The sequence below is a fragment of the Hylaeus anthracinus genome, unplaced genomic scaffold (genome assembly GCF_026225885.1).
Source record: "Hylaeus anthracinus isolate JK02 unplaced genomic scaffold, UHH_iyHylAnth1.0_haploid 12002, whole genome shotgun sequence".
NCBI classification, from domain to species: domain Eukaryota; kingdom Metazoa; phylum Arthropoda; class Insecta; order Hymenoptera; family Colletidae; genus Hylaeus; species Hylaeus anthracinus.
In genome coordinates this window covers 6213541-6237797 of record NW_026534349.1, presented here as the reverse complement: position 1 = coordinate 6237797, position 24257 = coordinate 6213541, and the positions used below count along the sequence as shown (strand labels likewise).

The 24257-nt window shown below is 42.7% G+C and overlaps 1 protein-coding gene across 1 annotated transcript in view; it reads left to right on the top strand.

Annotated features, from left to right (window-relative positions):
• Nucleotides 1-24257, top strand: part of LOC128892463 (RNA binding protein fox-1 homolog 2-like) — a 78188-nt gene that overhangs the window by 27167 nt on the left and 26764 nt on the right. The gene's annotated exons all lie outside the window — the stretch shown is intronic.

Sequence of the window (24257 nt, the reverse complement as noted above, 5' to 3'; positions counted from 1 at the left end):
CGTATATTAAATACAAATACTATGCACCACGGAAGAAATATTGAACAAAATTAGCATCGGATACTCGATTAATTTAACGATTTAATAAAGTGCTTGGACTTTCCAAATTTATTAGATTCCGAGATGGGATCGATGGCGCTAACTTGAGAGCTCTTTTGAAATTCGCACCAGTGGACCACGAAAATATTCGAAATAAATTCCCAGCGATTCCGAAAATATTCCGAGTGGATTCCTCGAGTCGCCGACAACGATACATTCCCGAATACCCGCGAGATGTTCGAGCAGCTCCCAGTCCAAGCGCTGACGTTTCCCCGCGCGTGCATCCGCGAGCGTTTTAGATTTTAAGGATTAATATTAACGGAACCACAGGGTATTTCAAAGTATTTTAGCAACATAGATTTTAGGGTAGCCGATAGCGACGACATTCCATCGAACATTCTCGTTCATTCGTGCCTCGTAACTTTATTATCAGATATTTTTGTACCTTCGATTTTTATTGTTCTTTTTTTTACTCGATAGTTTACCGTGGTATTTCTCGCTCGTTCCAAACGGGAGTCCGTCAGGGTATTATTTCTAGTGATTTTAAGAGAGTTACTCCCTGTACCGTAGGCCGTAACGTAGAATTAACAGTATTACACCCGCATTCCTACCGTTTGTATCCGATAGAAAGCCAGAGATGGGCGGGAAACACTGTGCTCGCTTTCGATCGGCAGTCTCGCTCGAAGGGGATGATTGCATCGTATCTAAATTAAATTGGAGCTCTCGAAACGAAGAGTCGAAACGCGACGTAAATAACAACATTTTTCTAGAATGTTAAAATAGATCTCGTTTATATTTTCCATTAATTTGAAAATCAGCAATCCATTTAAATTACATTCAATTGCGCTCTCTTTCGCTTTTCATCCGGCTCGACGTTTTCTTTTCTGTATACGTTTTACCTCCGGGCGAGCGTAATGCTCATCTCTGACTTGGAGCTTTCGCGTAATCGACTTAAAAGGCGACGCGGAACCGAGGAAACGATTCCTCGGCGAAGAGACTGCGACAAGGAGAGCCTAGGAAGAAGCTACACCTGGAAACGAGAACGAAGAAGCGAAGGCCTGCACAAAGAAGAGACCTACACGAAGTCGAAAAAGAACAATTCGGTGTAATTTGCCACCAAGGAGACGAGAATTAAGCAACGCGCGAAAGAACTTCGATAGTGTCTCGCATAGGGGAGACTGGACAATGGTTCTTCTTTTTTTTTTTTATTCTTGGTTCACCTGTGCGCGAACGCGAACTCATCTCGACTTTCCAGGCAGGATTCGATCATTGCGAAGGAATAATTGAGTCCTCGACGCTGGCCAGAGACGGGAGATTGAGAATCGAGAGTTTGGGAAAGTCCACTTTCGGTAACGAGAAGATTGAGCATCTTTTGTAGAGTGGAATTATTCGAACCGGAGTTGTGGGAGTTCTGATTGGAATTATTGCTCGTTAGAAATTGACGAAACTCGTTTCGATGCGCTCAGAATATGGAATTCTCTGGGGTGGAATCTTCCTGTGGTGAATGTTTAACAGAAGAGTAGGAAACGTAAACGTTGAACTAGCGCGAATGTTAATAAAAATATGGAGAACTGTCGAGGTGAAAGGATATCGATGATAGCTTCCCCGAGAACTCATTCTCTCGTTTCTGCGTAAGGAAGAGATGGGCGAAATTTCCACCCGGAGAAACATTTCTAATCGCAGATATATCAAAGATGAAATTTAAAGGAGACTCGTTTGTTAACAACATCGCGAATAAATTTCGAATAGATTTTGAACAAATTTCGCCCATCTCCGTCGTTAGGGTCTCGATTTACGTTTCGCGCATGACAGGGTGTTCTCGAACTGTTCCTCGAAACAGTCCTCGACGATCCATTGTGTTTCTGTCTTGGGAAATAAAGAAGAACTTTTCTACTTTATCAGTACACGACGAATTCTCAATGTCCATATCTCGCGTTCTCGATTTACGTGGCATGCATCGTTCGAGCTTCCCTTTTGCGTTTCTACTCCGCTAGTTCGATTGATTTCTTGTTAATTTCTTTCTTTTCTTTTTTTTTTATCAAACAACACCTCGAGTCGTTTACACTCAACGTGGACAGAGTTATCTTCGTTACGTTTCGTCTAATTGCATCCCTCGAAACGTTTCTTTTCACACATGCCGCCACGAGGTATCCCTGTTCTTTTCGTTCGTACTTTATTTCGTCCCCTCGAGAATGCTCCTCGCGGACTCCTTTTCTAAAGAATCGATCCGTAGGCGAACTTTAGAAGAATTCGAGCGAGTTCACCTCCACGGTCGTAGCGTCGAATACTACGGGACATCTTCGAAAAGTGTGCATGCTGTAGGCTTTTTTTGGTCTTGATTAGTGGCGTTTAGCTTTCAGTGAATAACAGTGACAATAAGAAGCTCGGACTCGATCGTAACCCGGTAGATGCGGGCACCTGGCGTCGAGCAATGGACGATTCGAATGGGCCTCTTTCAAAATATAGAAATGATAGAATAGTCCGCGGCTCGTGTTTTGAATTCCTTTTCTAAGCGAGTTAAGTTTCGACTGATTTTTCAAATTAAATTTAAAAAATATCTGTATTTATTATTTTCAATAATTATGACAGCCAACGTTTATTTTTCTTACTTTTGTTCAAAAGATATCAAATATAAAGAAGACATAATATATAAAAAAACGAACCAATTGCAAGTGTACAATTTGATTGAAAACTCCGATGTCAAATTTGAAACTTAGGGTATTTAAAGGTTAAACAGACTAGTTTCGCAAGCGACGTGTGAACACTTTCAAATCCTAATCTAGCCATTTTTCACAGTACATAGAGGTTTTATCAAGAAATGTTCGATATTTGACAACTCACGTTCATCTTTTTGCGTACAAATAAAATTACGCAAGGTACTTCGGGGCGAATTTGTTATTTTATTTCTCGACGTTTGAGCCCCCAGCTACATAGCTGTGTCGAAGCAGAAACACTCGACGTCGATAGATAAAATTCGCAAATTGATGTATTCCTAGAAACTCCGCCACGATAGGAGCGGAGCTTGTAATCCCTAAAAGTCGACACATCGCTCGTAAAAGGAATTTTCGAATGAACAAGCATGGTACACCCATCGTTCTATTCGGTAATTCTTTTCTTTCGCGCGATCTCGAAATGAACGTTCAAGGAGAAGCGTTTCAGCGATGGCCGCGTTCGAAACGCTACTGCTCGACGACGAAAGTCCCCTTAAGCTTGATTGACACGCTCGATAACGTATCTAGAAGACTTGTCACCGTTTGCATGCCACGTGTACTACCTTCTTCACAAGTAATGTATTTTTAAGGTCGTTGCAAAGAAAGAAAAAAAAAAAAAAGAATCGCGTCTCTGCCGTGTTTTCACGTACTCTCTGTGTCGTTTCCTGCTCTGTCTGTCGGCTCTTGTGAATTCGTTGCAGCTGCATACGCGATCGTTGCCCCCCACCCCTCACGATCGTTGCTAACCGATAATAGATCCAAGGAAGAAGAAGGCTGTCTCGCTCGCGAATGACAATTAGGCGCAGGGGAAAATTTAAAATTGGATTTCTTGGGATAATTTCAGTGCGAATCGGAATTTTTACGGATGGTCTCTTAACCATGGAATTCTAAGCTCTTGGAAAACTTTGCATTCCGCTTACTGTGACGACACACAGGCCTATAACGTACGCTACGATTCGAGCTATACTTATGGTAGCGTAAATCGATGAAATACGGAGAATAGTATCGAAGTTCGAGTCTGTTTGAATTGAGAGCATTTGGAAATGTTTAGGGGGAGAAAGAATATTTTTAATTCTAGGAAACAATGTCGCAGGCTTGAAGCAGCCAACTGAGAATTTTTAGAAGGTAGACGATAGCCTCTTACCACGCATCGATGTCACCCGAACGGCACTCGCGTTTCTGTCGCGATTAGAGTCCTCGTTTGCTCGTAATAAATAAGATATTTAATTAATTACTTCGCTATTAGAGAAATTTGCAATGTGATGCACATAATAACTACGAAACTATAAATTACAAAATTTTAACAGTCTTCTGTAGTGGTCAGTTACATAACAGTCTCGAGGTCTCATAAAACTTTCTGTTGAATATGTATCCAGAGTTATTCGAGAAACTCCTCGTCGCTACCTCGGCAGACGCCCTATTTTTAACTTATTTTTAACGAAACACGGAACAGATATCTATTGAATTCCATAATGGTCAGTTCTCGCAGTTATTATGCAAATCTTATGTCTTCCGAGGAATGCCTCCAGCTCGTCCAACTAAACAATAGTCCGCACCGACAGCTGATTAATCAGTGTTTCTATTTATCCTTTACAATCCGAAGGGAAATATTTCCCTGAGCTTCGAGTTCCAAGATTTGACAGGAACTCGAAACCCAAGAGCTTAGTATTCCAATGTTTCGAACTATCCGACGCAATTTCCGCGAGATCGTTCGCGAGCAAGACGCCTAATCCTCGCAACCGTACGAGTCGGGAAGGTCAAGAATACCGAGAACTCGCGTGAAACGAACCTAGTCGCTCCGAAATCTTCGAATACGCCAAGGATTCGAACGAATGGAAGATCCTCGTCCAAGCAGGAAGATTTCTCAAGGGGAGAGAGTAGCCACGGAAGCCTAATCGAAGGTACAGCTCCCCGAAAGAAATCGAAGGCACGAAGAGACAAGAACCGGAAGAGAAAGGGACCCTTCGACTGCGAAATTGGGAAACCGACCGATACACGTAGAACGACACGTGACAGGAAGCGCGAGGAACCGTAGGAAATTCGCGACGACGACGATCGACGGACCCCCCTGGATCCTCTATTACGCCGACGCATCTCCTGGTTCCCATTCGGAACACGAGACGAACGGATCGAAGGGCTGCGGACGCCGACGAACGGAGAAAAGGATGGAGAAAGGTCGGGACCCTTTAGTGTCGAATGCAAAAACATATAAAAAAAAAAGATACATATATATTAAAACAAAAAAAAAAAAGAAACAAATCTCGCCTGTGCTAGCTTTTAGTTTCTAGGGTTTCCTCTGTCCGGTGGTAAAAGCATGAGGTATTCTTCGTACGTAATAATTCGTATGATTTGATTAATTTTTAGCGTAACGATTACTACCATTAACTCACTGCTGTGCCTACGTACCCCCCAAAACCCCTTGTTCCCCATTTTCCACGTTCATCGTTCCCCCTCGTCCACGATTAATCGATTAATCCGACCCACCCCTGGATCTCGCGGCGCACACTGCTCGCAACACACACACACACACACACACACACACACACGTCCCAGAGCACTCTCGTTTGTTTCACACGTATCATTCTTGTTCAATGAATAACTTGGCTGCAACGCAAATCTCTCGTTTAATCTTGTGACACTTAACTTGGCATACCAGTGCTGGGAATGGTTCTTCGGGCCGGACGCGCCTTTGTATATTCGATCGCGGTGTTTGGACACTCTGTTTTAGGTGAATGTGGGGTCGGGGAACTGGGTGAAAATTAAATCTTTTCGAGGTGAATCGCGGCATTGTGCACGAGCTCCGAGAGGGGAATTTGTCTGGAGAGAAAGTAAGAATATTGGAAGTAGTGCTTCTCTGTTATAAATGAAAAATATTGGATGGCTATTCGACTCTTTTTATTTTTATAGGTAGTCTTAGACTGATTCATAGACTCTACTTTTTTTTTTATGCGAATGTAAATGTGCCAGGGTAAATTTTGATGGTAGAATTTTTGGATATAAAATAATGCCCATTGGAAGTAATGCTTCTTTGTTGTGATTTAAAATTATCGAACGATCACTCGACTCTCTTTTTGTAGACAGCTTTATACTGATTCATAGACTCTTTTTTATGCGAATGTATATGTGCCAGGGTGAATTTTGATGGTAGAATTTCTGGATATAAAATAACGCCATTGGAAGTAATGCTTCTTTGTTGTAATTTAAAAGTATCGGACAGCTATTCTGACAGTTACACTGACTCAGATTCTACTTTTTATGCGAATGTAAATGTTCCAGGGTCGATGGTAGAATTTCGATGGTAGAATTTTATCATATAATACAATAATACAATAAAATTCCGAGTAATGTTTCCCTATCATAAGTAACACCGAATGGTCATTCAACTCACCTCCGCGAGTGTCCAAATCGCCTGCATTTTGTATACCTTAGACTTCGCCCAGCACTGTTCGCCACATTTCCGTCGAATCGAAACCTAGCTAACGATTCGTTTAACCGATTGTCCGCGATCAGGGATGGCCGAAATTTCGTTTAAATAACAAACGACAAGCAAAGCCAGCGGCGATTTATTCGACTGAAAAATTCCATGGATCGATCGAATTCCATTTTCAACAAAATACATTCTTTCTCAACGAACAATTGATAAATTAACTTTATTTATTCTTCGTTAAATCGAGACTTCAAATAAATTTCGCCCATCGCTGTCAACGATTAATACCGATCGCTGTGGTTAAAACAACAGTTGTATTAACGATCACCCGTCGACGGTGCTCGTCGCTCCCGCACACTTACTTATTAATCGATCCTCGATTCCACCCGAACACTTAGCTCCACCGTATCGACTTTTTCCACCCCATCACCTCCCCCCCCCCTCCACCCCCCACCCCCAATCGATCCCTCACCTCCTCCTTTCGTACCTCATACGTATATATATATACATACATACAATGTATAGATTTTTTTTTCAAATTGTTACTATTACATACATATATATATATATATATAATAATCACGGTAATGCGCCACATATTCACTGGTTGATGACTGTCTCGTTGACAAAGGCCCGTACCTTGCCTGTGGTTGTGCTTGGTTGTGGTTGGAAAGCGGTTTTGGGAGAGAATTTTTTACTTGCTTCTTTTTTTAATAATTATTACCTTTTTTAATTTGCACGTCTCATGTCGTGGCCTTGGCTTGCCTTCATATGAGATTCACCTGTGGATACGTGTATATATATACACACATATATGTATTATATATATATGTGTATATATATATATATACATATATAGATACATATATCTATACTGAATATGTACCGATATACGTATGCATCTATGCGACAGTCGATCTTTCTAAATTTCTTCAAATAGAAAAATAAAAAAAAAAATGACAAATGTCTGATACGAAACTGATACACTTTCCAGAGTAAAAAGAGAAAAAAATAATAATAACAAACGTATAATGGTCGACGTTCTGCATGGACACGTACGCTATATAGTATTGTTATTATATTATAATTTCACGTGTTATGGTACGTCCGTCCTGGCAGTCGTACAGAGTTACTATATATTATATTTTGCACCTACGTACACGTACCGAGAGCTGAGTAGTGTGGATTGCCGGAAACGATCTTTTGCGTTTCCTAGTGTATCTTACACGTACGTTTTCCTTTTTCATTTTTCTCGCATACTTTCTCTCTCTCTCTCTCTCTCTCTCTCTCTCTCTCTCTCTAATTTTATCTTTATTTCGTTCACTTTCGAGTCTCGTTCTGTTTTTTCTCTCTTCTTATTTTCCTTTTAGTTTTCCCGTCGTTCTCTTTACTTCTCCACCCCCGCCACTTTGGTTTCGTAGTTCGAGGGTGGGAACGGAAGAAAAGAAAGGGAGAGTCGTCGGGCTAATTGCTCGCGTTTTCAAAAGCGTTCGCTAGCAAAGAGTAGAAAAAAAACACGCGTTAACGAGGGGAAAAGAGAAGCATGCTACCAGAGAACCTTTCTTTTCTCGATTTCGATCTCGGCAAAAGCGGAAGTTTCATTTCTTTTCGTCTTCGCGCATCTCCGACGCGTGAGTTAGTTCCTTTTTTTTTTCTCAGAATCGCCAAAACATTTTTATTTTACTGAAATTCATATCTCGAAGCGCGTTATTTCAAGGATACGATTAAAAGCACGTAATCGCGAACGTATCGTTCTCTCTAAATGATCTAATTAAAGCAAATCTTGGTATTGATAAATACGTTAAAATTGATATCGTATTCGTTATGTTTAGATAACTTAGATGCGAATGAGGATTAATTTGCATTCGCCTTCTATAACGATAACGAACGTACATACCCATTAACCCAGTATTTAATTCGCTACACTCGCGTAATTTAGAGATAAATAAAACAATTATTTTGAAATGTAAATGAAAACGCGAGAACGTTCTTTGGGATCCTAACGAAAAATTATCATTTCTCGTTACTCCGGTTCGTGCTTTCTTAAGTCCGCAATTCGAGGGCCATAATCTTCTTTTTAATTAACGTTTCTTGGCGTTCTCGTCCTCTTCCTCGTAGCAGTAACACCCCCCTCTCGAGTTCTATCGCTGGATTTTTCCTTTCGTTCGTCCCACCCAATCAGTACCAGCTGCCATGACGGCACGGTCTTGCATTATCTCTGTCTTCTTCTTTCCGTTTAATTTTCTTTACTCGATTCCGTCGATCACGATCGTTCACGAATTTCTGTTACTTCACGAGTTAGTTTTCTCTCTATCGAACCTTTTTTAGTTCTGTACTCTTCTATTCTTTTCCATCACTTTTTATTCTTTTTTTTTTTTTTTTTTATTTTTATTTTAAAACGTACGTTCTACCTTCTATCATTTACTTACTTAATTGTTTTGTTACTTTCTTTGGAAACTGTTGTCATTGACATTAATGTTATTGGATCGTGGCACGGTGTGTTAGTTGGCGAGATACATGACATAATAATTTTTTGCCCGGGGCGAAGGTTGCTGCATGCTCGACAAGTGCCGCCTTTGATTTAGTGGTAACTAATTAATTCTCGTTATCGTGTCGGTCACGTCGCTCGCTGTCGATTTTCAACCTGACCGTTCGAACGCGTCGCACGCGAGGTCACAATTTACGTCGAAAGCGACTCGAGTATTTTGAAAAATTTGCCTGGACGACATCCGAGCAGATCGATCTCTCTTTCGAACTTTTCTTTCGAAAAGTCAAGTAGAACCGTTGGATTTTCCAGAGAACGAGAGCACGATGAAACATATTTTTCAAGCTACAACGTACCTCGTTTGTCGATCGTGTCACGGCACGTAATCGAGGTATGTTATAGCGTACAAAAAGATATCGTATCGCGCGTGCATAGTCTCTGGAAAGTGCAACGGTCGCGATTGTTTTCAGAAAATTTTCGCCTGTTCCCGGTGTTTTGGAAAATGCTCGCGTAACCGAAAATTCCAAAAGGGTCGAGCAAACGAGAGATCCGAGTGAAAATCGAGAGCCTGGCGAGCCTCGTCGCCGTCCCCCAAGGCATACGTCGTTTCAGCATACATGCGAGTACACACGTAAACGTTTCACCTTTCTTACTGGTTGTTTAGTCTGGCATTCAGTAATTAGTCTCAGTGCGTAGCCTTAATTAGTTACCGCTGAGCGTGCAAGCACCGCCAGCAATTAGTGGTCACCCTCGAATAATAAAATGGGGTGCGCTTTTATTTTCGAAAGATAATCCTTTCCTCCTTGGAACAGACAGAAAGGGAAAAGAAACGACTTGTTTTCCTCTACTTTCGTTCCGTTTTTATCTTCCCTTTTTTTTTTCCGTTTCTCGTCTTCTCATTTCGTTCTTTTTAACGAGGAGCACTCGCTTTCAGCGTGTAACTGAATCACGAAAAAAGAAAAAAAAAAGAAGGGAAAGGGGGGAGAAGTTTGGGAAGCACCGATTCGGTAACGTTCTCGTTGTTTCACGTCCGCTTTTCACGGTTTCGTAACGTTGAATGGGGCGCCACGACGCCCTTCGGACCGGATAAACAGTTTCACGGTCGTCTCGGGGATGAACGAATTATTATGCCGCGGTGGTGGCTGCGAGACGGGCGCATTCAATGCTGGCGCACTTTTCATCAGAGCTCGCGTTCCCGTGGAATATAATATCAGATTGTGTCGGCCCAGTGTATTTGAAATTTCACCGTCCTATGGACTGCAGTCCAAGAGGGATGACTATTTCTTTTTTAATTTAAACGTTAAAGGGTTTCAAAGGATCGTAGCAGTCAAGAACATATAATGTTTCATTATGCTTTGAACTCCGCAACAGATGATATTTTCTTTTCGAACATAAATATAGGATATCACACAGACTGCAGTCCAAGAGAGATGATACTGTCCTCTCAAATACAATTATCGCAAATATTAAAAAATTCAGAAATTCAGGATTTAATACATTCTGCTCGGAGAAGCGATAGTTTCAAGTAGAAGACACTGGCCATTTCGACGACACCCATTGTAAGTGTCCATGCATTGAAGTCTCCCAGTCAGCCTTCACCGAACGGCGTTTGAGACGTAGATTCGCGGTTTGAACGGTGAATGCGATACATCGATATGCATACGATACGCTAGACTGCGATAGGGAACTAACTTTGGACTTTCGCGTGTTCGTATGCCTGTGATTTAGAACGCGTTATCGTCCGAAATCGCCATTGGTCGCGAGTAATACGCGCGCGGTTTCGTTCCGAAAGAAGAACGACGGGGATGGGAAAGCGAAACGTTCGGATGCGAGATACCGCGGCGTGAACCACCGACGTGACCAGACCCGAGAATGCGAAAACCGTCGTTCTTGCTGTTCAGTTTTCTGTGTATTCGTACACGCACATGTACAGACACCGCGGCCGTAACCCCACCGTCACAGTTATTCGTGAATATTCAGAGTACGATAAGCGCCGAGGACGTTGTTGCTTCGTGTACCAGCACTTGGGAACGTGTTTTTACAATTAATTGATCGTTTCAGTAGGTAGTGTTGTTTTTTGGAGAGATTGAGGAAACAGTAGAAGCTCACGTTTTATACTAATCTCTGCATCTACCTTTTTGCGTAATACTTACTCACATTGCTCGGAGTACAGTACCTTTTTTTGAATGGCTTTCGTACCGAACCATATGATATATTTATATATATATAATTATTATTATTATTATTATTATTATTATTGTTATTTCTGGAACGACTCGTTTCTTAGTGCATGGATTATCGATACAAAAAAAAAAAAACAAAAATTAATAATAATACAGCTGTCACAGAGACCGAGACCGTTTTCAAGTGGCGACTTTTGAGTCTATCTGTGTAGCGAGATTATTTGTACTCACTTTATATCCAGCAGGGAATGCATATTTTGTTATTGCTTCAGAAACACGTCGGTTGCACAACGGACCGACGAACCCCCTGTTCTACCCCCCCTTGTGTCGCGAACGAACGTCGTCGTTCGCTGATTGTTTCGAAGACGCGAGAATATGAGAAAGATTCTGCTAGTTCGATGATTTCTTTCTTGATAATTGGTTATTACGACTCTGACTTTTTGCAAAAAGTGCATGGATCGAATTTACTGTACTCGAATCAAAGAAATCGCTCAATTTTTGTGTCGCGAAGCCCTTGTCGTTCGTTTATATGATCGCAGTCGTGACATGGGCATATAAAAATATCGGATATATTCGGCTTTTCGTAATTGCATATTACAATCAATGATATTCAATCTGTTTTGTTCTCTAAAAATTGAAACTAATATTAACCACTCTGTAACACTATTATGGTTATTTAATATATTCTTGTATAAGCATAATAATAACAAGAATACATTAAATAACCAAAATAGTGTTACAGAATGGTTAATATTAGTTTCAACTTAAAAAAAAAAAAAAAAAAAAAAAAAAACAGATTAAGGATCACGCATTATTGTATCGTGCACAGAGTGTTCCCCTTAGGGTATTGCAAGCTGTTGTTGACTTCATTATTTCTACAGGTAAATGGCACAGGGGGCAAATCTGTTTACACCCACCCGCAGCCATCTATCTACAGCAGTAATGAGATCTACGTTATAGTTTCCCTGGAAAATCAGCTTGCAACCCCTTACGCGAGCCACCCTGTTCCCCAGAGCCACGCAGAATCTTTCCGATAGAGTCAGATCGTCGAACTTGCCCGTCGCTTTCGAGCCACCCTGTACATCTCTTGTCCAAGCCCGGGTCGAAGAGGGTTGGTCCGGCATCCTCCGTTCCTGGACCAACCCTCTACAATCCGTGCGACCAAAATCGGTATCCGATGATCACCAGCCCCCTCACTCACCCCCTTAACGTTGACGTTACTCGCATAATTGCCACGAGGAGTGCGTAATCTACACACACCCAATCACTGTTGCTTTACTCGTGGGTCATGCGACTGTGGTTCTAGTGCATTTGACTTTCCCCAGCCCGGGGCTGTATTCACGTCTGTCGATGTATGTTCTGTTTTAGCTCTACTTCTCTTAACCACCCTCCCACGCCGCCTGGTCCCGCCGCCTTCCCGCTCCCAGACACCCGCGCCATTTTCAAACCCCCTTTCCGCGAATCGATTCGTCGTTGTCGCGAATCGCAGCGCTATGTTTATCCACACACACCCCCCCCCCACTCGTCCCCTAGACCACCGAGAGACGGGCAAAATTATATTCGAGTAACGGATGGCGAATTAAAGCGACGCCAAGTAATTTATTCGAGGAGTTTGTTGGATCCGTCGGGGATTTGTTTTTATTTGTGCGTTTATTTTTGTCAGTTGGATTCGAATCGGTTCGATTCGGATGAGATTTAGGGGGAGGGGTAGCAGGTCTAGTTTGTTCGCGAGATATTTGAACCCTGAAGATGCTAGAATTGTGTTATTTAAAGATACTTGCAAGTCTTAATTAGCGTCGACGTATAGCGTCGATATTTGTTGGGAAATCAGAAAATCTCGGTAACCGATTCGAGGAATTCGAAAGTCTTTCTTGTGGTGCGAATTCGAACGGTTAAGAGTTGCTGTCTAGATAAAAAGCTCCCTGATTAATTTCTTGTACCTCTAAAGACGAACGGCCGCTAGAGGAACCGCGATTTAATTCCGACGAAGACGCGTTTATTTTCCAGAAACACGCAGTGTCGAAACTTGGAGAGATCGAGCCTGGCAATGGAACGATCTGTGAATCATTCTCGTTGGCAAATGTGACAGAAGCCTATTCGTAAACGCCGAGAGTTCTTTCAGGGGGTGAGAAACGCCTCCCTTCCGCTCTTTCTCCAGTTTTCTAACGAATATCAATTTTCGACGGGTTCGAATCGTAAGATTACCGAGAATCCACGGGAGATGATCGCGAGGCTCGATCAACTTCCATCGAGACCAGCGATCGCTTCTTTCGATATACTTTCGAACGATCTCGCTACTCCGTCAACATCGCGCAATCTCCTTTAGAAGAACTCTTAAGATCAACATCCGAACATCTAATACTTCTTCAGCGCCGATAGTTCTAAACTTTCATCGGCTGCTTGGGAAATAGCGAGTTTCATTAAAACTCGGGTTTCCAGTTCCCCTTTTTAATAGCTTTCTGAACGCGTTTCCTTATATAGACATGGCCAAATTGATAGATCATTGGATAAATCGAGGAGTTTTTAAACGGACGCCTAATCGCGTTTTTAAGCGAACGGAAGAGGTATGTCAAAAAAAAAAAAAAAAAAAAAATGAAAATATTAACGCTAAGTTTACGAGAGATTTCATATCGGATTTATATCTATTATATCAAAACTAACGAATTATATTGTTTTAGTATACAGGGAGGTAAAAGAAGTATTCGATAGCGTGATTTTTGCGTTAATTTGGCCACGTCTGTACTGTTTAACGAGGTAGACTCCAATTCGTTAGGAAGCATCGAAGGCGACCCGTAGGAAATAATTTCTCACCCCCTCGAAGCCTCTCGCCCCTTCTTCGCAGAACCAGCTAAAAAGCAGACTAAAAAATCCAGTCCTCGACGTTCTGATCCTCATTTAGCCCCGTCTTCGAGTTCGTTAAGCCGGTTGCCTCGATCGCTCGAAATTTCAACCCCTGGGCAATGGTATCCACCCGTTCGTCGTGCCGGAGAGCGAAAACTCGACGTTCAACGATCCCTAGTCACCCCCCCACCCCACCGTGGATTTAATTTGACTTAATGACGCCTTAAAGAGCCGCGAGTCGCGTGATTGCATTACGCGGAAAACGAACGTGGAAGCTGCTTCTCAAAAGGGCGTACGCGATCCCATTTTCCTCTGTCTGCTCTCTCAACCCATCCCTTCTCACACGGTCGCGCCACCCTCGCACCCTCTTTGCATAATCAGAGATGGGCATTCTTCTCTGGCTACGAATTTTTTAAACTCACAATCGCGATATTCGTTGGAAAATCGAAAAATCTCGGTAACCGATTCGAGGAATTTGAAAGTCTTTCTCGTGGTACGAATTCGAACGGTTAAGAGTTACTAGATAAACACTGAAACTTGGTGCTAGCAAAAACTGTCAACAAACGTACGCATCGAAACGAGGCGCGGCTGGTGTAAACATCCTACGTCTATACCGGATTAGTATTATTTCAAATATACGTTGAAATATTTCTTCGAAAATATTCTTCCGATCGGTTACTCGACAATTTTGACGTCCGTCTCTGTGAATGATCGGAAGATCGTGCCTCGAATGTACAAATTCGAAATCTTCGAAAACATCGACACGATATAAAAATAAAATATAAATCGCTACTAAGAGAAAATAACCAACCGATGATCGGTTCACGCGTAAATTGAGAGTCGGCCTGGTTAATCGATGGAAAAGATAAAAATACCAAGATGGGGTGACGTAAATAAGAAAATGTTCCCTCCGTTCCATCGTTTTCCCCGTGGCTCGGGGGTTAGTTAAAGTAATACCGAACGCCAGACGCCGCGAGAATGATATTGTCCTCCCAAAGCGGGATACCGATCGCGTTTCGAACGCCCACGAGGATCCGGCATTGTCGAGGGAACGTCCTTTATAAAGAGCTTTCCTCGGTAGTGTTATACGCGGCATAGAAATCTTTTACGCGGTTCGCTGACAATTCAGCAAAGAACCGTCTGAAAGGGGTGGGAGGGGGGGGGGGGGGGAAGGTGAAGAAAAATTGTTTCCCGATGCGTTCGGAGGCTTTCGCAGGAAATTGGTTTCGAGCCACTCCGAGGAATAAATTCGCTGTGTTCCGTTCGTTGTATCGACTTACTTCTAAAAGAGAGCAAAAGAGGGGTTTGGAAAGGGGTTTGGGACGATAATGAGAAAAACAGATGGAGTCGAAGACTCGGGAGTGGTCCTTCTATTCGTTCGCACTGCTGAAACAATTTATCGCGTTCGCTGAAGATGCGTTAAAGTTTAAACGTCTCGAAATCTACTTGTTGTTCGTACTTGTGTAATTCAGTTCCATTTTAAATGAGGGTTCTAAGCGTTGAAATCTGACTCCCTCGAGTAGGACTTCTCTAACTGTACGATTTCTTTGATATTTGATAAATGCATGGAATAATTCTTTCTAAGCTTCTAAACTTCATCGTCTAATTCCGTTCCATTTTAAACAGGGATTCTAGGTTTTGAAATCTGACTCCTTCGAGTACGACTCTCCTAATTGTACTCATTCTTTGATATTTGACGAATGCATAGAATAATTCCTTCCAAGTTCCTAAGCTTGATCGTTTAAACAAACACAATCCGTTCGGAAAAGGATGTTTCTCAACAAATTTACCTACGTTCGTGTTACATTTACTTCGCAGCGAAATGCTTGTCAAACATCAAGAAATTTGTACGGTTCTCCCCTTCGAGAGGATATTAACATCGACTTCGATCGTTCAAAAGGGGTCGACGAGCAACGACCCCTTCGACTTCATTTTTATAGCAACAGTTTCGCCCGAATGTTGACGTATTCTTAGAGTTTGACTTACCCCAGTAGCGTCGCGGTGAATTTTTCCAGTGGCGTATTACTCGAATAAAATGCTGTGCCGTCTGTGGAGGGTAGGGGGTTGGCAAAGAAAGTGCAGGGGTGAGAAAGAGCGACGAGGAGCGTGGAGGCAGACGCGGATCCGGGGGTGGATGCTGGCAGCAGCGTTTATTGATCGCTTGCAGCAACCCTGCCAGCGGTGCCCACCCCCTCTGCGCCCTTCGTCGAGCCACCCCTTTCGTCAATGGAGTCTCTCTCGTCCTCCGAGGCACCGGCGCAGCCTCTCCGTGCGAATGCCTCGACGCTGGAGAATACAATTCAATCGTATTAATTACTCACAGCGTCGCGGACCGTCGATGAGTCTCGACGTACGTAAACCGACGCAACCCCCTAGACACCCCCGTCGATACAACGACGTTCGCGGAAACCGTAGCTTTTCATCGACTCAAGGTTACGCGAGGAATTTTTATCGTCAACGTTCGTGGATCGATCCTCGAGGGGATTCCCGTTTCGATATTAGAATTTGGGGAAGGGGATAGTCAATTTTGTAGCAATTTTTTTTAACCTCTCGAGGAACGCTGGCACATACGTGCACGTTTAGCTTCGGAGTTCTTTTACGTATTATTAGGAAAGGAATGATAATTACAAGGATAAACAAATGTTTATAGTTAAATTTTCCAACGATGCAATACAATTATGAGATCTTTACGCAAAATCAAATTTTCGCGAACGTTGCCTACAAAAATTGAACCTAAATATGAATTTATTTTATTCTGCAAATATTACAACACGAACTTTACTTTCATTGTTTTTTTATATTCTTGCATATTGTTTGCATTTTGTAGTCTCTTGCACATTAAAATATATAAGTGAATATCAACTTGAATTTCTGATTATTTCTAATGGAGCAATTCGTCCCTCAAGAGGTCAAAGTAATTTTATTTCGAGGGGGTTGCGTTTTACTTCAGTGGATGTTTTGGATATAAACTGGGAAAGTCGAAATTAAAGTGTAAGGGGCAGTTTTATATTTTCCTTTTGGAAGGAATAGTTTTCCGAGGTGATCCCTTGCAAGGATATTTTTATATCTTTGTTTTGAAAGCTCGGTTCACTGTAAAAACCAACAGGCCCACGAAAGTAACCTCGTTTCTTAGGATTGTATTTTCCTTGGGTGAACCGGACATTTATTGCAGCGTTCGGATACGCTCGAAAATTGGAAAAGTGATCAAAAGTGCCCGCTCTATTTTTCCTCGTCGGAAATTGCAGATCTAAAGTAATTCTCTCTAAGAATAATCCACCGATATGCCTTCGCGAAAATGATCCTTTAGTAAGCATCATTTCAAACTATAATCTAAACTTGTATACGCCTAAGACATTAATAATTTCTAATATCTCTTTACGACTTAATCAGCAAATTCTAAATTGTCTTTTTCACTAAGATCTACCCCTTCAAAGAAGATTTCGCTTTCATCTCATGAAAAAATCCTTCTTTATAAATTCGAGTGTCATTCAAAAATCGCCAAGCAGAATTCCGTTTTCAAATCCGATTTTGCACGGGAGAGGGGGCATTTTCCTTGTAATTCGTTCCAGGCCTCCCTAATCGCGAAGCGGGCCCAAAACGAATCTAATAACAAATCGAACGCGCAAGCTATTTGCATAATTAATTGCGACTCAATTCAGCCCTGTTAATTAATCAGCGTAATCGGGAATGACTGCCGACGCACGCGAAGTTGGAACGGAAATTTCATTGATTCCCCGTCAGTTTGTTCGTTTAACGAATCGGGGAGAACGCCTTTTGTGTATTATACGCAGTGTCGCAGGATTTTCCCGTGGAAATAGAAACAATTTGCCATATAATCGTGGCGAGATGTGACTTAATAAAAAAAATTGGAACAAAAGTATGAAATTTGAAGTAAACGTTGAAGTAAACGAGCATCATAGTTCCTAATGCCCTATAACACTGTTTCAAAATACTACCAAATTGATAAAACATCAAAGTTTCACTTGCTACGCCAATTAAACATACGAGTGCATATCGTACCTCGTTTCTGTGAAACGTGAGACTCATTGGGGTGTATCAATCGTCAAGCTTCCCTCGTAAGATGCTTAGATTGGGTTTCCACTTACGCAAAAACCACCCGCAAATTGATTCGCCCCGTCGAGGCAGCAATTCAGACGTATTAACTACTCGTAACAATGTGCCCTTCGTTGGCCCTTGAAGGGTGGTTACGGGGAGGCCCACTCGAGGTTGCTGCCCTTCTGAATTCATGCCGAGGACCATGGGGAACGATGGGGATCGTGAAGCTCTGCACTTGTTAAATCATCGCAAGAAATTGCAGGCCTGTCCACGAGTCGACACGTGTGCTCTCGATGGCTCTCCCCCGCTCCGATCCGACCGGTGTGCGCGTTACGCGACGGCGCACGTTGGAGATCTTCGCTCCTCTACGCTCCACGGTACACTGACTCCCGCTCTCTCTTTGCCGCGCGCGTAAGAAGGGGTAGAGAGCACGTGGTGGGGGAATCAGGCACGTGGAAAGGGCCCAGAGCCACATGGGAGGGGATTCACACGTGGTCAGGCTTGGAATTGGATGATGCGATAGTCGGAATTATGGCGAAAGTTTACTAATTGATACTTACAATTTGTCCTTTAAGAACGGACATGTTAAATCACAACGTCGCGTAAATAATAATAAATTGAATTCTCGTTTTATACAACAGTCTCCGACCAAGGCTCTGTCCTCGAAACACGTAATTAAAACCAGTGCACATACCAATCGAGTTCCGAATACTGCATCTCCGCGTAAAAACGTAATTGCATAGTTTCTATAGAGAAAACGACGGTTTCATCGCGACCGAATCGATAAACAAACACAGTCGTAATTAGCAGTTCGGCCGTGTTCACGGGAAAACACAATCGTTACGGGAATAAATCAACGCCGAGAAAACCCAGTCGATGAATACGCGAACGGTAACCGACGATTTGGAATTTTTGTTGCAACCCTTTCGCAAACCTTTCTCGAGACACTTTTTCGTTGAAAATTAATAGGGGAAAGAGGGGATGGCCGTAAAACGCGAAAATGGCCGACGTTGAAATTAGCAATTAAACGAGGACACTAGAATTTGATAAATCCGGATCGAAATATTATTCCTAACGAACCGGAAGGACGGATGTGGGACACGGACGACTCTAGCCACCGCGCTTTGCATGAAATTTGAATACGAAATTCCGTGGCGGTGTTAATCCGTTTCGATATTCGGTTACCGCGTCTCTCGTGTTACCTGCTACAGAGCAATTCACGCGGACGGAACAGGTGTCCAATTCCTCCCGCAGATCGGGCTGTTGCGACACTTTTCCCTTTACTTACTTTACCGCCGCTATTTTTCTGTACGATCACGATAAAAATATCCTGCGAAAAACGGGGAAGAACGGTGAATTGGTCAACTTGGACGCTGTTGTTGCGGATGTCTAACACACTTGTAAACTATGAAATTAATTATGAAATTGAATGGAGGAACGGTATGAAGAAGGAAATTTAGAATAGTTATGCAGGAGTGTTTCTGATCGAAAGTTAGAAAATATCTGCAAGGATGGTCGGGACACTGATGGATAATTATTCTACGTTCTTCCTCTATGAAAATTTGTTGGTTAATTGGGAGTTTGCACGGTGTAACGAACGCCTCGATGATTATTGATATAATATTCTCCGAATGTCTAACACTTTTAGTAGTAGAGATCATTCTAAACTGCCACTAAGAAAGAAATGAGAATTTCTTGAGAAATGAAAAAGGAAACGTAAGCGAAAAAGAAATCAGAGTCGATAGGACTAATATCGTAGACTGAAAGCAGCGCTCGCCTAAAAAAGAACTCGCTAACTGACACCAGAAATGCCAAAACGAACGTACTTCCAGTACCATTAAGTTTACTCGTGACGCTAGATATCTATCCGTGTCTAAGCCCCCCAAAAGTGCGAAATCGGTGATTGACAATCTCTTCGATTCGCTTAGAATCCCCCCAGAAGAGACTCTAGTCACGAATAGAAATCCACGTGTCACGAGAGCAGATTCCTGAACGACAAATTGCCATTTTACCCTAATCGGTACCGTGGATCGAGCGCCCTAAACCCTTTGGACTCTAAATTAACACAACGACAGATATTTATATAAAAATCAGAATTCCAAACGAGCGTTACAGCTTAAATGAAGCTAATCTACTGGAATAGTACCAACATGTTTTCGACCGACGATGCCTCTTCGTTAGCTATTGAAATAAATCCTGTGAAGAGCTCCGCTTTCTTACCAAATTTATTCCAACGGTTACTCGAGAGGACTCGTCAGCCAAGAATATGTTCAGAGCTCGGCCACCATTTTTATCTCACGCTCTGAAGAACGTTCGAAGTAGATGAGCAATGATACCGCGGAATAAATGGTTAAAAAACGAACGAACATTGCTGGCAACAAAACAGAGATCCATGGTGCACGATATGGGATGGACGGACACGACGCGAACGATTATCGTGCCGGTTGTCAGGGAATGTAACGAACTAACAGTTTCTGACAAAAACAGGATACAGGTTGCCGGCCATGCCGTGGAGCTGGCTGGGAGCGGCGGCGCCATCGGCAGCTGCAGCTGCAGCGGTCGCCGCAGCCGCGGTGACCCCATCGCCTGCAGCTGCACCGCTCGTCCTTGCACCCAGGGCGGCGGCGAGACGAAGGTACAGAGACTTCTAATATTCCAGGCCGGGAGTTGACGCGAGATTGTACGAAAACCAGCACGACACCCACCCTTGTCCTCGCTTGACCTCTTCGAAGCATTCCGTACACTCGAACACCCCCAACAACGCTCGATTTTATCAGCTTCAGTTTTCCTTTCGAGTCCTTCTTCGTTACAGCGTCTGCTTGGTCAGTCTTCGATGGCTGCCGATAGTCTTTTGTTTTTTGGAACTTGTTCGCCGAGGAGTATTTTGAGAAACCAGTAGTTCGAACGTAGAAAATTTATATGGTCGAGACTCCTTTTCCAAATAACGAGTCCATTTTCGAGATCCATCGCGTATCGACGGATGAGTCTTCTGCGGTAGGAACGAATTTAAATTACCGTTTGTATAATTGCATCGAGTTAAAAAGAGAATAATAAATTTGGTCTCGTTGCGTGTATTTGAGAGTTGCAAAATCAATTATGGTAATAATTTGAGCTTCTTTATTTTTCGAATATAATTCATGTGGAAAATGTCAGGCGGGTATTATTTCTTGTTGACAAATTAACGATATTGGGCGATTTGATGCTCAGTCTACTGTAAATCATATATAACGTATTGTCATAAGCACTGGGATTTTAACAAATGATTCACGGTAGACTAGCCACCGTAAGCCTCGATATTGTTAATTCATTAGCAACAGATTATCCACTTTTATTCTTTCTGAAAAATGAAGCACAGTAAATTATTACCATGTTTGATTTTATTCTAATCTTCACTAAAGTTTCAATCGATGCGAGGCTATTTCCACTTGACTCGAGGGATTTATTATTCTCGAACACTTGAAAAATGTATCTACGATCTCGAGTGACCAATTAATTTCGTTCCAACCCCTTCGATGGATTCCTGCTTCCAAAGCTTCAGTTTCAATTCCAAACCTTTTCCTTCGATACGTAAAAACCAGAGTGTCTATTCAGCGTAAGAGATTGCCTCGAGGATCCATATGGATCCCATTTCCGTTCCGTAGGATCCCCTTTAAGGATCTCGACGCAAGTATCCGACCACGGATTAGTTCCCGTTACCCGTTGACTTAATTAGCTATCATCGTCTAATGGCCGCACCTCCAGCGCGATTAGAACGAATTAATTAAAAGGATATCACATTTTCATTACGTCGTAACCGGTTATCGAAGATTCTCAGATAATTGAACGATATCCTGCTTCCCCTGGGACGAAGCACAGTTGGGCCAAGAATTCACCCATAACTAATAGCAATTCATTTCAATGATTCGACAAGAGTTCCATTCGATTTTTTTCCAAAATTACAGAGGATTTTAGAAGTAAAATCATCTTGTTTTGCAAATTAGCAAAATTCTCTGAAGGAGACGGTCTCAAAGTTGTTAATTTATCAACGTGAAATTTTTAACCAATAGAGGTGAAAATAATTGCCTACTATACGGAAATATATAATATTCTCCAAAATATATCGTTTAAATCAGTCGTTCGTTCTTTTGCCACTAATTAATTTAGAATAAATTCGTGCCCGAAAAGTTCCTGTTTCATTAGTCGATTTCGTAAAACGATCCGACTATGAAGTTCATAGCATGAAGCCATCGGAAACGTTGAGAAATCGTTGTCCCCCAGAAGGCAATCTCTTAACGAACTGGATACCTCCCCTTGTTTTCTTTCAATTCCATTTTTGATACACGACGACCCTTTTGCTTCGTTATTCTGGACACAATAACGTTCCGTTGGCGACGTTTCCGTCGTCTGCGCGGCTAACGATACAGCACGGAAGGGATCTTCGATCCCGAGCAACGAAACAACCGAGACTTTCCCCCACGCGGAACCGGAAGGGAAAGCACCGGAAACGCCCGCGGTCGTCGCCATTTTTCCCGTCTCGCGCATCGAGTCTTTTGTTTCCCACTTTCTTTTTTTTTTTTTTTTGTATGTTCTCCATTCCTGCCACCCCTCACCCATCTCTCTGGAGCACGCATCATCGATGTTCCCTTTTACCTAATTAGCGAACGCCCCACACGCGCCGTTTAGGGCGGCGACTATCGATCTGTGGTCCCTTTTCTCCGGCTCGACCTGCTCTCACTTGCTTCGGAAAAACTTTATCTATCGCTGCAAGAGTCGCTACTCTGCTCTTTCCGACGAAAGAATTTTTAACGATTATAAAAATTCTTGGATATAGTAAAAGAAATGTTGACGATTCTACTAAAACGCAAACGAAAAATTAGTGGAGCAGTTAGAAAGAGATTGGTACGCGATGAAACGTGTATATCGTTGTTGTATATCGTTCGAGGAGGAAAAGAGAGAAACTTGGACCACAGATCGACCAGTCACGCCGAAATTTGCTGTTCACCATTCACACCCTCGTCTTTTGGAATGCGCCTGCTGTTGTATATGCATCACGCTCTTAGCCTTGTTCTTCGTGCACCCCGACTTTATATGCAAATGTACCCTCGCGACGTTTAACATCCGTTCGTTACCTCGCCTAACATCACGTGCGACACTTGCACGGTAGTTGACTGTTGACACACCTTTCGTTGTTGTTGATTGTTGTTGTTACCATTGCCCGTTGTATCCAGTTACGTCGATAGGTCGAGGCGACGGCGCAGACAAAAGGTAGGCAGAAACCATCAGTTTTTATTGTTCCCTGTTCCGAGTATCCATCAATCGAGACCGAACGCTTCAGCGCCTAGCCGAGTCTTCAAAGGTTCCATCAGCCGAACGACCGCGTCGAAGAGGCGATCTCTTCTTAATTGTCGCCCGACCGACGGGTTTCTTGAACGTCGAAAGCTCGTTCTTTTTACGAGAAATCGTCAATGCCCAGCTCGCCGCGTCTCGCTGGAGAACCATTCAGCTGCATTTTCGATCCAGATTCATCTTGTCTTTCACTTTAGAAGCTCTCCCAACGGCCGTTTCCCTTTGCGACCAGAGTCGAGCAGAATTTTATTCTTTAAAAGCACAGTCGGGACAAACTTTCCTTTAGCAAAAGTCAAGGTTCCTACGATGTCTTTAAACGGAACCATATATTTGCCATATATATTTCTAAATCGATTGTTTCGTAGGCGACGCCGTAATCGCACCGTCGTGTAGTTCAGTGGTTCAATTTTTATCGAACAAGAGACCCAGTCGGGTCTCCTTTATTCTCCATTCATTTTTTACCGGGATGAGAATTTCGACCAACTCTGTTCGCAGCTTATGAATCGGAGGAAACGAGGGTAGCTCTCGAGCTCTGTTTACGGTTGCTTAAGCTCTCACGCCGCGAAAGGTTATGGGATGCTGCATCCTCTCGGAAGAAGATGCGCCCGGATATTAAGCTGCGTCCAGAAATGTTTGCGCGGCGTTTTTCCCCCCTTGAACCGTAAACAGCTTCGTCGGAGCCTGGATAGACGTTCATATTTGCAGGGATGGGGCGAAATGTATCGCGAAAAAATTCATCCTTCTCGAAATCTATTTTCTGTTTGTTGTACAACTTCTATAGAATACTCTCTAAAGAAAGGGAATTTTTCGCTGCTCTCAAAATAATAGCGTATGGCTTTTTGTTACATCCTTGCTTCAGGGAAATCATATTTCATTGATTTAAGTATTTCGAGCACTATTATGGTGCAGAAGCTTTTTAAAGAAAAGTGGTCATGAGGACCTTGAGGATAAGTCCTAAAGGGTTCACACTGCCTCTGGCGTTGTCAAAGGGTCATTGTTTAGCTTTTCGTAATGGACGATTGACTTCTTCATGTGAGTCTTCACAAGGATGCCATGTGGTTGCCATGTCATCTGCTTTCTCTGGTTGATAATTATTCTTCGTCATCCATGACTGGTGGACTTTTTCACCTGAGTCTTCACAAAGAGCCACGTGGCCGACACCTCCTCTACTCCTTCTGGTTGACAATTAT